Genomic DNA, 11,037 nt, shown 5'->3' with positions numbered 1-11,037 from the left:
ACTACCAAGGCTCAAGCTTGGCTGGTGCAAGGTTGTGGCATTAGGGGGCTGTGTGGATGGCAGCGTGGGAAAGCTGCCTGAGCCAGGCATCACTCCTAGGCGTTCGATTTTGAGCGCCTGGGGTCGGATGTGCATGCCTGGCCAGCGCTCCCAGGCCAGGGCTGCATCCAAACAGGCCCTAGGTGGTAGGGTCTCCACGGCCATGCTGCTGACGTCGTGCTGCTCCTGCGCTTCCGATGCCGACAGCAGCGCCTTGCCGCACGCCCGCACTGCCACCCATCGACCCCGGCGGCAGTGGCAGCGGCAGCACCTTGCCGCACACCCGCACGTCGGTACCAGCTCGGCGGCCCGCTGCTTCCTACCGCAGACGGCGCAGGCGAGCATGATCGGTGCCTGGAGGTCCATCAACCAGCCCCATGGCTCCAAGGACATAACAGAAACAAAGGGTTATGGACTAGAGATGCATCGCTTAAAAAGTTTAAAGACTCGAAAAACCACTTTTACAGTTGATGGACCTAAGTGAAACATGAACAAAAGTTAATGGACCAATGATGCATTTAACTTTTATTTCTATCTATCCATGGAGAGAGAAAGTTATTAGCTAGATATATAGGACCGGCAGGTAGAGAGAGGTATCTACCTGATGATGATGATGATTCGAGTCGAGGTCCTCCCAGGAGCGAATCCGAAAGATGTAATCCCATCCCACCCCATCTTGACGGGGGATCAAGGCGCCACTTGTGGATGCCGGCGTGATAGAGCAGAGCCCAGAGATGCGTGATGAGCTCACCGCCCTGCGACAGATGCTGCAAGTGCTCGTCCACCTGGTCCGACGGCGCTGCGTACACCAATGCCTTCAGCAGCAGCAGCAGGCATGCTTGTGTTGAGTCCCTCCCCCAGCTTGACACCCGCCGCATAGACGAAGCATCCGGCATAGTAGGCGTCAAGATTGGTTATCCCAGGTTGAGCAAAGTCTTGCCTAAGCCTAATGTTTCGAAGAACAAAGTAATCCCTAAACTCGTCGTGGCCAAACTCTCTCATTGCCCGCAACCTGTCTGCAAACTTGTGTACGCTCCAAATTGCCACTTCCCTAACTCCGTCCAGCGTACATTGCTCTTTTTTAGTGTCAGAGCCCCCACGGAGTAATCCTGGCTAAAGATGGCAATGGGCCTCGATACCTGATACTCGATGGGTATTTGATCCATTAGGGAATGGTGATGGAATCATATCTTTACTTGTGGACATCTAAATAGATAAGAATCCATCACCGACGGATATAGTGGGTACGAGAACGTTCCTTGTTTATCCGTCTCCGTTACCCATTGGAGAACCCGACTATTTGAGCTGTCATGCGAGTATTAGGCCCAAAGAAGCTCAACATAGGTATTTTGGTCCAAATCTAAACAATCATATATATAGTTTGTGTGTTCTAGGAACCCTAGTTCAATTTTTTCTCACCATCTCCGTCAGCAGCACAAGCACGCCTATCTCACGAGCGCTCGTGCTCCTCGCTTCCTCAGTTCGGTCTCTCTGCCACCTTTGCTCGTCCTCCTCGTAACCTCGCTCCTTCTCCTCGGTATCTCCGAGACTCCGACACTTATACCCGGGTAAAGAAGAAACGTATCCGATTACAAAGCTGCGACCCCAAGTGTCCTTGTTTATCGGGTATGCAGTACCCGTCGGGTATCTGTTACCCGACCAATGCCCGACGAGTACGGGGATGAGCAAGAATCTATACCCGAGACAATTAACGGGGACGGGGACGGAAAGAATTCTCCGTAGCAAGGAAGAGAATGTTCCGACGATACCCGACGTGTACATCCGTTGCCCACCAAGTATGCGCAGTATTAGGACACATAGCAGGTGGCCACGCGATGATGCTTCTTTGCATTGTCATTGTCCGCAAGAAACCTTGGTCGTCGCGCTGCTGCGCCAGTTCACAGTAGCACGTTGCGATGTGCCACATCAGAACACAAGGCACGTAAAACTCATTAGACAATTCTTTAGCAGCACTTCGGAACCAGCGGTCATTATAACCATATCCCCAAAGGTTACCTTGTGGGACTGTGGGAGGCTACTCTGTCCATTATTTCCATCCTTGGAGGAAGCCCAACTGCTCACTCCATTGGACTCGATCTTCTTACTAACGAACTCACCAATGGCTTCCTTCACATCAGCATGCATGCAGCTCAACGGCACCCCCGGCAATGTTTCCTGGAGCACTCGGCCCATGTACCGCAATCCAAACACCTACTGACATTTCTCGATGATGCGGACCAGGTGGAGTCCAAATTTACTTCTCGACCCAAAAGAGTCTGGCCGCGCTCCATGTATCCGCAGAATAACCACCGACGGCAGTGACCGGGACCGGGCAAGCTGATTGATTCAATTAGAGAATGCTGACCGAGCTTATTTTGCCACAGGTATTGGTGTTTGTCAGACCAATTAATCCTGATAAGAGATGCCCTCAGCCTCATTCCCCAGCTCATCGTCCCCGCCACATCCTTCGCCGTCCATGGTTTGTCGTCCTCCAGCTCCACATCCCTAATCTTCCTAGCGCAATCACAGGCAAAGGCAACTCTCGCCCAGTTTGAGGTCTAGAAACACCAGTATTACTCCGGTAATAATAAATTCCACTACTGTGGTGTGCACAATGATGTTGCCGGGAGAAGCATGGCGTGTTGTCCTCGCCCCAGGTATGACAGACACTGCCCCAACAAAACATACCCCAATAAGCGAAGCAAATGCCCAGACGCTAGCACTACTCGCTTCGTAGTAATCGAGGAATGCATTGCTGGTGTGCAATATGTCATACAGGAAAGCCAACTCAATCTCAACCACCTTGAACGCCCGCTCATAGTTTGGAATCAAGGGCTGGGCGCTGGCCTTCGCTGCTGGTTCAATGCTACTTAAACCAAGAAAGCGCCGTTGCAACATATGAGAGAGAGAGAAGGAGAGGCACACTTCCTTGCAGGCACTGAGGGATGAAAACCGATCGGATACGGACGGATATCATCGATATTACATTTGTTTTCATATTTCTGTCCGGATTTGAATTCGAATACGGATAGTGTCAACTATGTCGGATATGATACGATTGGATATCGACATCATAAATATGCGATTTGAGTATTCGGATACGGATACGGTATCGGATGTTGGATATCCGGACTCGAATACGGATAGATCTCAACCCCTCTAAACGGATTCGGTTTCAAATACGGTCGAAAAATATCCGTACCGTTTTCATCCTACGAGATCTGATTCTAGCTTATTGTCACCTTCGCACCTCCTGCGAGCTATAGCTATCTCACGCATCTCAAACGTCCTAAACCTTGGCTTGAACATTGTCCACAAACAAGCTGATTTCTTCATCAGGGTCTCTGAAAGAAAACTCTCGATTCAAATCTGGAATGTCTCTGACCATGTTCCGCATAGAACTTGGTACCACAAGTGCCATTGACCTATGAAATCCCTTGATGAAAGTCACGGCAGACAACACGCAGATGGCTATGTTACCAATATCACTGGAGATGGTTGAGATGCGCATCAAAAGAACATATCCAAAGTAGAGGCAGAGCTGATACAACATCTTCCAGAGCTGGCTCCTGTTGTCGAGGCCAGAGCCAGACGCGGCGGCTGAGTCGACGCAACAAAGGAGGGCCAGTAAGGATACCGCCCATATGGGGTACATCTCACTCTTCACCGGCGAAGATTGCATTAGGCCAATGCTGTATGTCCCTAGGGATAGAAACACCGCATTTGCAGCGAAGAAGCCCTTTTGTATGAACCAAACTATTGGACCAACGCCGGCAGGAACCGAAGGCAGCAAGGAAGAAGGACAGAGCAATGGCAACCAGCGCTAATGCCTCAATTCGGAGCACTGTTCCCCTAGGACTATTCCACAGATCTCTCAGCTCATTCGGAATGCTGGTTGATGTTGCATTTTCCAAGTACTGTTGATGACGACCCATATTCCGCATTCGGCGGTAATGCACCTCGGAATAGGAAGACTACGTGTCATACATAAATATATATAATTATATACTAATTTAATAGAAGTAACTAGTCGACCTTGGAATACAAGTAGCATCTGAACAACTTTAAATATAGCGCCAACAAATATATGGCATTTTTAGAAGTCGCTGGCCTGGAACTTGGTTGAAACTGGCTGAAAACACTGTTTCGGCTGAATTGTTGTGAGAGAAAAATACTGTTCCCACTGAAAAAAATAAGCCGAACAAGCTGAATATAGGGTAAGCCGAACAGGGCCGAAAACTGGAACTAGTTTCATATTTTTATGATTCAAAATAAATTAAAATCATTAATTTCTTAAGATCAAACTAGATTTTTTTAATTATTATTAAAAAATTGAAAACCACTTTTGAAGCTGGCCAGAGGACCAAATTTGTCTAATTTCGACAGTTTAAAGGTGTGTGTTGCCTGCTTTCATAGTTCAAGGTTGAAACTCGGACTACGTTGTAAGTTGAGGTTGGAAAATATACTTTACCCAATGTTCACAAAAATATACTTTACCCAAAAAGAATTTAGCACCCAAATTAGGGATGCAATGTGGCTGAAGCCTTGGAGATGATCGACTAGTACACACTACCTAGCATCCAGTTCCTACACTACGTATACAAAATGTTTTTTTTAGCACAATTAACAGTATTTTATTTTGTTTGGAACTTCTCTCCAACATTTGTTTTCGAACAAAATGTCGGATTAGGGAGGGGGCTAGGAGGTTCCCTCTCACCCCACCGGCGTGTATCTCCACTAAGTCATTGAGAATGGAGAGGTGGATGGAATAAAATGAAGAAAGAGAAACAGGGAGGAGATCAGTAAGGTAAGAGGCAAAGGTAGGCGATGTATCCATGACTCCTCATTTGGATTTGCTGAACTGGACTGTTATTGCAATCCGGCTTCTAGCCAGTAGATTGGTGGTGGTGCAAGAGAACTACATCCAAGGCCCATTTTCCTTTTTTTTTGTTTCTTATATTAATGTTATATACACATATAGCTGTTTAAGATGAAAACAAACCGGAGACCTCGTGAATGCAAAAGCTACCAAAAGCTTTTCAGGAAAAAAAAATAGGCCCATTTGATTTGCCTCAGTAACAGCAGCAGGACTAATTGGACAAGTCCGAATTATTCCCAGTGCAAGTGGCTTAAAAATAATATACTATAATCACTTCAACAGATAAATTAGTTTTCGCGTGACAAATCAGAAATCACATACCATATTTTCTCTCGCTTTTGTTTTCCTAGCTCAGTTGAGTTTTCCTGTGCGCCAGCCTTCTTCCCGCTCCTTGCCTCCAGAGTTGGGCTGCTGCGGTCTTCTGAACGCTGCAGCGTTTCCTCTTCAATACAAAAGGGTGCTCTTGAGTTGAGAGTACAAGTTTCCCGACGCGGCAGATTTTGGATGGTTTAGATGATTAGATCTAGTTTGACATAGCTCTCTAAATAGTTTGGATGCTCTTGAGAGTATGCGTGTTGGCTTGCAGTCTTTTTTTTATTCTTTGCTCATAACCAAAGTATTCTGCTTTCTGTTAGAATCTGTCTATGCTACACCCGTGTGTTTCACGAGGACCTAGCACTCGGTTGTTAGATTAGTGTAAAACACACGATTTTTGTCAGGACCAAACTTCGGTTGTTTCAGAGGAAAGTAGCACACGATATCTAACAACGTTAGATTTAAATCAAACGGCTGCCCACACAATTAACAAGTCACAATAAATTAATATAACAAGCCACAAATTTTTTTTTCTATAGTTAGACAAGGAAAAAAATTAATGTATATGTTGACACAAAGACAATTAACAAGTCATAATTTTTTTTCTATAGTTAGACAAGGACAAAAAATTAATATATTATAACACAAAGACAATTTACAAGTCATAATTTTTTCTATAGTTAGACAAGGACAAAAAAATTAATATATATGTTGACACAAAGACAATTAACAAGTCACAATTTTTTTTTCTATAGTTGGACAAGGACAAAAAAATTAATATATTATAACACAAAGACAATTAACAAGTCACAATTTTTTTCCTATAGTTAGATAAGGACAAAAATTAATATATATGTTGACACAAAAACAATTAACAAGTCACAATATTTTTTTCTTATAGTTAGACAAGGATAAAAAAATAATATATTATAACACAAGGACAATATATTAGAACACAAAGATACGTACGTGTATTCCCGCGTCACGTGTACACGGTACGTACGTGTATTACTGGACCGCGTCGGGCGTACACGGTACGTCAGTACGTACGTGTGTTCCCTGCGCCCCTTATGGACCAGTGCTGCGCCCTACGTACGTGTATCTCTGTATGCCTAACTCAGACGGCAGCGGCCGAGACAAATCAAACAGCACAGGAAATCGAGCGTCAAATCCAGCGGCCAGGAAATCGCGTGTCGCCAGGAAACAAAACAACCTGAGTGTTGTACCTGAGGCAATGATCTCGTGGACTAAAATTCATGTGTTTTTTTTTGCTAAAATACACGTGTGTTGTATAGCATTTCTGTTCTGTTAACAGATAGGTCGGCAATGGTGATCACGCTGCGTGGCTAGTGCTCTACATCATTTGCATTCTCCTTTACCTTTTTTTTTAGTTTCACCTGTTTAAAATTTTAAATAAATTTATTCAAAGACACTATACATTGTTGGTTAACGTTAAACAGGATAACAGACTTTTTTTTCTTTTTTTTGCATGCGCCAAGGATGTATTGTACATTTGTACTGCATGCTTCTCTTTCCCGACCGCAGACTGCACGCCACCAAGACCATGCACCAGAAACACATCCATTCCTTACGGGCCTGTTTGGTTCACTTCTTCGATCCTAACCTGGCTAGAAATTAAAATAAGCCAGGCTAGACCAATCCTGTCTTGTGCAATACACAGACACTTTATTTGGTTGATGTACAAGTTAAACCTGCACCGTGTAGAGCTGTGTTTGGTTGCCCGGCATGCCATGATGCAGTAACCTCGTCATCTTTGTTAGGGTGAGCTTAGCTCCTTCACTTGCAGCTAGGCATTTTGTCGAACACTTACATGCACGTACCTGAGCATGGCCAGGACGAACCACCACTGCCTCTATTGCCGGTGGTGATGACCTCCCTCACCGTGCGCGCCATGGTGATGGCCGCGGCGCCACCGCTGCCCCTCCATGCGCCCTCTCCAAGCTGCGGCCCCTCCGTTGCGTGGGCCGCTTGAGCTGCGGCTAGCAATGACGGAGCTAGAAAAAAATTATATGTGGGGTGGAAATGAACCAAAAAAGGCACCGTATCCACAACGCACCACTTTTACATACTACAATCACATAAATCATGGCAAAATCGCTGCTATCACACAATTATGGTGAAAAATAGAAGAGAAACACAAGATGTTACCTCAAATTTTAAAAATAAACTAGTAGTTCATCAGTTGATCCATGCATTGCAAAATACAAATAACTAAGAATGGGTGAACCTGTAGATTAAATGAATATCAATTAGCGTCTTAGCGAGTAACAATAAAATGAAGGTAGCCCTCAAACAATAATGGGCATTATGAGAATATACTTACTAGTGGTGAAGGACTAAGAACGTTTTACCCCATTGCCAGACGCCAACTCCTGCTCGGCTGCTCCTCGGTGGGCGCACCTGGTGACCTGGGCACCTGCCGACGGGCGGTGGCTGGCCGGCGGCCGCTAGCGCATGGGGGCGGCCGGCAGATGGGGTAGCGCCGTGGTGCAGGTGCGCAACGGCTGGCGGTGGCTGGCGGCCTGGCGGAGCGGCGACAGGCGGTAGAATTGCGGCGAATGCACTCGAGCTCGATCGCGGATAGGGAGTCGCGCCCGGATGCGGGATACGCTCGATTGGGGAATTGGGGAACCAAACTAGGCCCTTACTGTGCTAAAATAAACTAACAAAGAAGGCCCAGTGTCCCAACAACAACCATGGACTAATGTCGCTCGACGCTCGTTCGTCGCCATGGCGCTCTGCTCGGCAACTCACGACCTCAGCAGCTGGAGATAGGGAAGAAGAGGGGGTCCATGGTTTGAGGTTACGCCACCGGTAGCTGTGACGGCCGCCCCACCATGCCGTAGGGAAGCTCCGTCATTGGCGGCTAGGCACAATGGGGATTGGGGATGCAGCGGCGTTGAGCTCCGGTTTGGTGGCAACAGCCACGGGGATGAAGAGCTCCATCGCCGGCGTCCAGCTTTAGTGGTGGCTGTGGCGGCGTTGAAGAGCTCCCGTCTGGGACCACGCCCCCACGCGCTTGCGCCGGTGCCATGGGAGATGGGACCTCAACGCCGGGGAGATGGTCGGAGTGCTCGACGATGATGGCTGCGGCAGGGGGCGGGGGATGGAAGAAGCGAGGTAGGTGACGCGATTCACATCCGAGGCCAACGATGAGAGAACAACCGTCCATCTCGTTTCCATGGAGGGCTAAGGAGATGTTGCACTAGATTAGCCTGGCTAAAGACACTTCACAGGCAACCAAACGTGTCACACCCTCCTGTTCCTCCCTCAAAAAAAAAACATGTCGCCTCTAGCAGGCTTGGGCTACGGCTTGTTGCATGCGTCCGCCCAGGAGCTTGGCTACGGCTTTTATGTTTTGTTTGTCTTTCGGCCTTCGGAAGTGCTAGCGCCTCCGACGGACGTCCGCGTTCGAATGCCCGCAGGTTGCACTCGATTTCACGCTCCACGCAGGCCCCGCCTCGCATGACAAGAGGGAAAGGGTGCGTGGCGCCTCTGATTCAGAAGGATCCAGTCACGGCGTCGTATGGATGCTATGCCGACACCGGGAGAGATGATGCAGTAGAAGGTGGGCAGGAGAGATGCAACACCTGATCTATTTTTGAAATATCCAAATATAATTGTTGCAACATATGTCTGAAGGCAGTTAAAACACTTGAAAAAAACACCTGAAAACACTTGAAAACCATTGTAACCAATACGCAACATCCAAATAAAACACATGCAATGTATATGTGAAACATATGCAACATTCAGATAAACACACTTGCAACACGTGTCCAGAAAACACAGATGAAACATAGCTCTGAAACATATGAAACACTCAAAACATACGCTTGCAACATGCCTCTAAAACAATGGCAACATATGCAACATCCCCCGATCTAATTTTGCAATGTCCATATGAAACAAAATGAAACAAATGCATACATCTGAAACGCCTGAAATACTTGAAACATACATATGCAATACAGGGGAGGGGAAGGCTGGCCGGTCGGTTCCAGCTACCGAGGTGGGGAGGAGCTTAGTCGCCAGGGTGAGAGAGGGCGCCGCGCCACCTCCATGGATCTAGCTGGGGTGGGGGAGAGGGCCACCGGATTCGCTGGCGTTGGACGCTCCACATGGGTAAGGACACTGAGGTGGGGGAAGGGGCCGCCGGGGTGGGGGAAAGGGCCGCCGGGGTGGGAGAGGAGGGCCGCCCGGGGGGAGGGGGGGGGGGGGGGGGGGGAAGGGCCACCGGAGTGGGAAAGGAGTCCGCCGGGGTGGGAGAGCGCGCCGTCGCTGGGCAGGGAAGCAGCCATGGCCGCATGTTGAGGTAGGCATGGGGCGCAAGCGTGAGGGACTGGGTGCGGGAGTGAGCGGAGTGAGGCGTCCGTCCATTCCGGACGTCTTAATTGGAGTATTACCGTTCGGCCTTTGTTTGTCTTTCAGCCTTTCCCCATGGTAGTATGACCCGTGTTCTCTTAGCACAAAGTCACTAAAAAGTATTTTATTTTTTTCATCCAAAAACGAAATTGTTAGGTTACCAGGTTAGAGTAGCTGAAATGCTTCTCATATTCAAAATCGGATCTATATCCTCTTGAGAAATTTTATAATGGTAGCTGGAAAATAGACGGCTCACAAGGAGCGATTCGACGGCTAAAAGATAGAGGCGTCAAGAGGAACCAATTTAAAAGGCACCGTGAGACACCAAGTGGGTACTAAATGGTGGGACCATATGCACCTGGTGCATACTAAAATTGGTAGGATCAACACCTAAAAAAAGGTGGGATAATTTTATTTTTGAAAATTTTTTATGTAATTGAGGGTAGAATGGTACATTTATAATAGAAAAATAATGTTTTTAGTAGTACATGGATGATTGATGTAATATAGTCTATCACGTGTATTTCTCAAGTCCGACCACTCTGTCCTGCGGCGGCGGGCGAGGTTGAGGACGAGGGCGGCGGCGGCGGCTGCGTGGGTGAGGGCAAGGGCAGGGCTGCGACGGCCGTCCCCGCCACCGGGAGGGTGCGGGCGGCGAGGTGCGCGCATCCGTGGACGCGGCGGTCGAGGTGGCAAAGCTGGAGAGCAGGCTCGGCAAGGTGCGCGCGTCCACCCACGCCCACCAAGAAACCCCACTACAGATTCTATCTTGCGCCACAACATTCCATGTCATCGATGTAAAAAATGTCCAATTATCTCCCTCCATGTCATTAAGACCCCACTTCATATTCTATCTTGCGCCACAGTATTCCATGTCATCGTTGTCTACAATGTCCAATTATCTCCCTCCATGTCATTAAGATTTCTCAGCCATCCAATCTTTTCTTCACCAGTTGATACGGCCGTCCACTGCCCTGTTGGAACCAAACGAACATATATGCATTAATGTATTATTCATGCTGGATTAATTAAGCTACTACTCCAAGGCACTAGACTATCTCTTACCCCTCCCCCCCATCAATGACTCGCGAATCCTCCACTCCCATGGGAACCGCACTCCACCAAGGCACTAGCACGACGCAATTATTCAAGGCATCGTTTCAAGTCAAGATCCAACCAAACAAAGAGACGAGGATCTGCACAGCTCCCTCGATCACAGTCCCTCTTTCTTAATGACCTCCACTCTCATATATATATATATACTGTAAGTATACGTATAGCACACTAGCAGCACATCGATTCCTCTTTTAAATCTCTTGCTTTAGCATCACAGGTAGTTAGCAGAAGCAAGCCCTCTCGATGCCGATATGCCATTGTCTACAGCACGCCAAGTACTACTTCTATGTGCAACTGTGCAC

At 47.6% G+C, this 11,037-nt stretch overlaps 1 pseudogene; it reads right to left on the bottom strand.

The window, feature by feature from the left end:
* Positions 1-601: 601 nt before the first annotated feature.
* LOC136470261 (uncharacterized) lies at positions 602-7,005 on the bottom strand (annotated as a pseudogene).
* Between the last annotated feature and the right edge of the window lie 4,032 nt (positions 7,006-11,037).

This window comes from Miscanthus floridulus, chromosome 8 (genome assembly GCF_019320115.1).
Source record: "Miscanthus floridulus cultivar M001 chromosome 8, ASM1932011v1, whole genome shotgun sequence".
NCBI lineage: Eukaryota > Viridiplantae > Streptophyta > Magnoliopsida > Poales > Poaceae > Miscanthus > Miscanthus floridulus.
Note: the sequence above shows the minus strand (reverse complement) of the source record. Positions and strands in the feature narration are given on the sequence as shown.